This window comes from Notothenia coriiceps, unplaced genomic scaffold, assembly GCF_000735185.1.
Source record: "Notothenia coriiceps isolate Sejong01 unplaced genomic scaffold, NC01 NC01_scaffold00037295, whole genome shotgun sequence".
NCBI lineage: Eukaryota > Metazoa > Chordata > Actinopteri > Perciformes > Nototheniidae > Notothenia > Notothenia coriiceps.
In genome coordinates this window covers 63,800-69,799 of record NW_011369996.1, presented here as the reverse complement: position 1 = coordinate 69,799, position 6,000 = coordinate 63,800, and the positions used below count along the sequence as shown (strand labels likewise).

General features: G+C 38.9%; 1 protein-coding gene across 10 annotated transcripts in view; it reads right to left on the bottom strand.

Annotated features, from left to right (window-relative positions):
• Positions 1-6,000, bottom strand: part of LOC104967438 (rap1 GTPase-activating protein 2) — an 83,050-nt gene that overhangs the window by 17,148 nt on the left and 59,902 nt on the right. For 2 of the 10 annotated variants that reach the window (XM_010796888.1, XM_010796891.1), the window contains exon 1: positions 719-844. The exons of 6 other annotated variants lie outside the window; for them this stretch is intronic. The gene's annotated coding sequence lies outside the window, so the exon portion shown is untranslated. Of the gene's footprint in view, positions 1-718; positions 845-2,626; positions 2,693-6,000 lie in introns of those variants that run through there. 2 more of the 10 variants (XM_010796892.1, XM_010796889.1) reach the window with 2 other exon arrangements.

The following is a 6,000-nucleotide window of genomic DNA, read 5'->3' as shown; positions in this document are numbered from 1 at the left end:
CACACGCACCCCCACCCCCACACACACACACACACACACACACACACACACACACACACACACACACACACACACACACACACACACACACACACACACACACACACACACACACACACACTCTAGATGTGTTCCCCCCCTTATGTGCCCATCCCCCGACATGGATCACACCTGGCAAACGCAATAATTGTTCAGTGTCTATTCTTTGTATATTTACTGCAGTTGTTCATGTATACCAGTAGTCTGATACAATATGTACAGTTTAACAGGGTGTTAAATGAAATCTGGTAATGATTAATGGTTTTTGTGTTAATGTAATAGCAGTTAAAACAGGACCGTTCAAATTTGACCGCGAACACCAAAGTAAGGGGGGGAAACGAAGACAACAGGAGGGTTAAACTTCCTGCTAAAAAAGTGTCGCAAAACATTCCTGATAAAGAATTCACGACAGCATGGTTTCTCTTTAAGTGGTTACAACATGAATCATGTTGGAACAAGAATCAGATTGTAACCAATGAATCATGTTGTAACCAATGAAAACAAGCATTGATAATACATCAACTACTGGATAAACATCCTATATATATAACATACTTTAAATGACTTTTCAGCCAATCCAACACACTAACATGCACTATCACTGATAAAGGCACCAGTCTCAGAGCGGCACACTCAGTAATCTCACAAAATACACGTCAAGAGGAAATAAATGTTTTACCGATCAACTGCAGCTCATAACCAGATAAATCTTGAGAAGTAATTGAATCGCTGTATACCGATGGTAAAAAAAAGTAATAACCCCATTTTGCTTCAAGGTAATTTGGAATACACCTTAATAAAAAATGTGCTACGCTGGTAACCTGCACTTATCATAACCACTCCCACTGCAGATAGAACAACACACACACACATGCACACACACGCATGCACGTACGCACACACACACACACGAACACACACACACACACGAACACACACACACGCACACGCACACGCACACACACACACACACACACACACACACACACACACACACACACACACACACACACACACACACACACACAGAGAGCTTATCAAGCAGTTAATATTAACCAGTTAGAAGTGTTGTAAGCCGATGCAGTGCTGTGAGCAGAGTCAACACCAGACAGCCAGACCACTCGCTATATCTAAGTGTGTGTCTGTCTGCGTTCGCATGGTTTAATGGTGACTGGGATCGTATGAGGGCTAAAAGAGGAAGGAAGTAGGTTTATTTATAATAAGCAGCTGTTGCGGTCTTATCTTTTATTTTCCTTGAGTCTATCGAGATAAGAGCTGCTTGTACTTATACACTGTTGACTATGGCATTTTAAAAGACGCACTGTTGCAGCTTGTCCTGGCACTATGAAAGGGATCCTGCGGTGATCACAGTGTTCATTCATCATCCACAGACACTGCGGTGACCAGAAAGGTGCTTGGACAAGAGACATCTCTCTTTCATCTATTCAGTTTTCCTCTCTTTTACTCTCTTTCCTCTTCATCCTGCCTCTTTGTGTGTTTTGCCTCTCTTTCTCTCTTTAGCCTGGCAACAACATCTGCATCTCTTATCTCCCCTGGCAACGCGCTCGGGCTATCGCCGGCTGCAGGCAGATTAGATCAGCTGCCTGCAGCCGGCCTGACTGACAGACGTGTTGGCTGCTAGAATTCACACATATTCATGTAAAGTCATGGACACAATCATCCGCACATTGACAGAAATAAGGAGACTTCACAGACAGGGACAGAGGCCTCTGTGTCTCTTGGTGTTATCTCCAGGATTAAAGGAATATTACATGATTTAAATATTTAAAAAAGCATTTGAAAACTGGACGAAGGGAGTTGAATGAAAATGAGCTAACTGTGCTAGGTGGTGCTTCTGCTATTAGTTTCTTTCTTTATGTCATTACTTCTTTAGTCCCTTTCTGCTCTGTTTATTCTAGTGAGTCTAACTGACCACTGGTATCATGCTCTTATTATATCCATAACAGCAACTTTCTGTCTCTAGTTTGTGCAGTAGTTCAAAATACCAACCAAAATCAACATTATGCTAGCATGACTTAGCGGTACATGCACAGATTCTGTTCTCCTGCCCACAACATGACTCCTTCTCTGGGTCAAGAAGGTGACGGCTGGATGAAGGGATAAGCCTGAGCCGGCAGCTCTGAGCTCCACGGCTGACAGATGTGAAGGAAGACTCAAACAATCTTATGTGTCGGATACCTGGGACACCGGCTGACATCTGTATTTGATGTGAGTCAATAATGTTTTGGCTTGGTCCCTGGGTTACGAAATATTGCTGCAAAAGATTCACATGTAGGTGTGAATGTGCTAAAAATAATACTTTAAAAGTTTCAGAGATGTGCTTTTCCTCCTGCAAGCTATTCTTTCATTGTCAAGTTCACTATAGTAGATGTTGTATTAACAGGATAACCAGCATGCTGCTGCTGAGCAAATGATGAGAAGATTTCCAATGATAATTGCTCAAATTTTAGTAAATTATTGCTTGAATTAGACTACACTACACCACACATTTCGATCTTAACACATTACAGTACATTACTCAAAAGCAGACTGTCTACTTGCTTTATGAGTCAACATGCAGACTTACCTTAGCTACAGCTGCTAAACATTGAGGCCACTGATTTCTCTGTCTTCCTCTTATTCTTACCTCTCGTCTACATTAGAGAGTGACTTCCCTCTCACTTGCCTTGAAAGTGTATTTGGCCTTTTAAAGACTGAAGCTCAAACAGGAAATTCAAGTTACTCAGCAAACTGAATCTAAGGGACAGAACAGGTTATTCCACAAACATTAAAAAGCAAGCTCACTTATTCACATTACATTATGTGTAATATGGATAGAATGACCGACTTTCCTTGAGTGCAAATTATCCCGCTGTCTTAATTTAACCCTGTCTACTTCTTTTTAAGATAAGATAAGATAAGATGAACCTTTATTAATCCCCGAGGGGAAATTCCGTTGTACAAAGCAGCAACACGGTACGCGTGAAAAGACAGGACAGCAAAGATTCACACAGATTAATAAAATCAAATATAAATAAAATCAAGATGTTTTTTTTAAATGATAATAATAATAATAATAATAATAATAATAATAATAAAAGACTATGAAATAGGAGATGAGTAAAAATAAGAGTAAAATAACTGTCAGCATATATACATATTTGGTCATCTAAGTTATAAAGTACGGAATAAGTTAAAGTGGAAAGTGTACATATAGTGACATATCTATCTACCTATTTGGTCTACTACTAATAATATGTTAAAATGGGTTGTGGAAACAGTGTATATTTATGTCCAGTGATTTAGTTGTATTTCTTTTTCATTATTAACCCCTTATTGTGCAGCCTGATGGCTACAGGCACAAAGGACTCTCCGAGGCGCTTGGTGCGTTGTGCGTTGTTGTGGAGGGATGAGTCTGTGGCTGAACGTACTCCTCATCCTACCCACCACTGTCACCTGACCTCCACGTTTAAACACCTGTCTTAACAACTGAACAACTGTCATAAAATCAAACTTCTCCCCCAAAGGACACTCAGTTGTTAAGTAACTCCAGTACTGCTTCATGTGTGGCCTTCCAGGAGAATCATCTTTATGGCCACTTTGTTAGAAGAGCAATGTCAATAACTGCGCTGCGTAGCAACGACATGCAATCTGTGCAATCACATGTGAGTGCTTTGTATTTATGAGTAGCGAATTAGTCATCACATTAAATGCACACAAGAGGATTTGAACACTATTGACATTTTGTTAACAATTAGAGGATCAGGGAAATGTTTTTTAAAGAGGCCCCATTTTGCTCATTTTCAGGTTCATATTAGTATTCTGTGACTCGACTGTGACATGTTTTAATGATCAGAAAGTGCTTTATTTTCCTCATACTGCCTGTACTGCAGCACCTCTATTCACCCTCTTGTTAGTTACAAGGCTACTGCTAGCAGACAGTCTTCTTTTCGAAGCAAGAAACAACCATAAAAGACCCAAGGAAGTATAATTGCCACTCAAGGCCTTTACATTTTCTTTGAGTGCCTTAAATCAACCTTATAGAGAGATCGCGCACCAGAGGCATTGCAAAGTAAAAGCGAGGCATGACGGGAACAAATACAGATGGTCTCATTATTCCATTCAAAATTAACTTCAGTTCAAATGACTTCACATTAAATAAAAACTAGAGCTACTTTAACAATGGCTCAGTTCCGTTAAGTGCCCCAGTTAGCTTTTCCAGTGAGACATTTCAAAATATCACAGCCTTCCCTGAGTGTAACGCAGCTACTATTAATGGTATTAAGAAAATGTGTCTTTCTTTTTAGGATACAAAAGTCTGCTGTGAAAAGGTCTGTGGAGGCAAAGTTGGACAGTCTTTTGATGGATTTGATGTTGACTGTGATTACAGGAATTTTCGCTCATCGTAACTTCTTTACCAGTGTGACGTTGATGATGAATAGCTGACCATTAGACCACTCCAGCTCACAGCAAAATGGTGGGTTGCCGACTGATGATTACCAGAAGTCAACCACACAGCGAGAGGAACATTGATGTCCTTCCATTTCAGATATACTTTCATTTATATTCTCACCGTAAATGGTATTTTTTCTGTCTCCCACATTATGGGTCAATCAGTGACCATGAGCCAACATTGCCTTTCCTTTGCTTTCCTGCTTTTTGTGCTAACTCCCTGTGTTGTATTCAGCAGATTCAATAATAATAATGGCTTAGTTCAAGGTGACATACTGCAGAAAGTGGCTTCCTCTCGGAGGAGCCGCCATCTATTTCCTCTCTATCACCCTGCTTATCTGCCTCCCTGCAAAAGGTCCCTCTCTCTTATCATGCTGGAGGAAAACCTGAAATATTCTTACGAACAAATGCAATGCAGTGTGAGTAATTACTCTTTTAAAAACATCAACAAATTACAATTCATACAATTTACATAAGGTAAAAAGTATAGCACTATAATATGTCACTACATGAGTCATTGCGACAACACCTGGGAAGGATGACTTGGCAGTCTGACAGATTTCATTTGTATTCATATTCAGTTTGGTTTTGCTCTGATATGTTTTTTTTCAATTTGCCAAGTCACAGCTCTGGCAAAAGTTACCTTTGATGGCACCGTTTGATTGAACTCAGCATAGCAACTTTAAAAAAAGCTTCCAACCTTTTCTTACTTTAGTTGGTCATAAACAAATCTTAACCACAGGATTATTTATTTGCAATTTCCTTTTAATAACACATCTTCTTATTGGCAATAAGAAAAGCATCCCGAGGACTGCAAGTCATACCAGAACTGCACATATGGGAATATAAACAAGTCATATCATTATCAGGCTTTTATTACCCCTGCATATACAGTAAAGGCAACTTAACAAATATTAAGTATTTCAAGCAGATATTGAAACGAAAAAATTACTTGACGCCTTGAGAAGCATTTACTGCAAGACTGGGAAGAATGGGGTCTACATTTCCATGTTTAGCAATATTTAAAATAAATAATGAAGAATCTTGCTTGAACAGAGGCTGCCCTATTTTCAATTATGATTGCATGTTGTTCATGAGATTATAATATGCCATACAAATTGGATTATATGTTAACAAAATAAACCCAAAATATCATGTAGGGTGTTTGCGGATTAGAGTTTGTGTTTTGCCACTTTAATACACTGAATCTACATACATATTGTATATACATGCAAATGGATCATTTGCTGACAGAATACACAGCAAGTAGAGGACAGAAAATAAATTGTACCATGAATTAATAAGGACATATAAAAACATCAAAGCCAGTAAAAATCTGAGTTTAAATTACGCATGTGTCATTGTGTGAAAATAGTGGTAACATGACACAGCAGTTTGACTAGGTTTCATATTGATATCAGAATCAGTAGATAGAATCAATAGATTTTCCAATACGCCTCAATGAAAACCTCTATCAGTCAATATACATCTAAAAAAACGTGTGTGTTC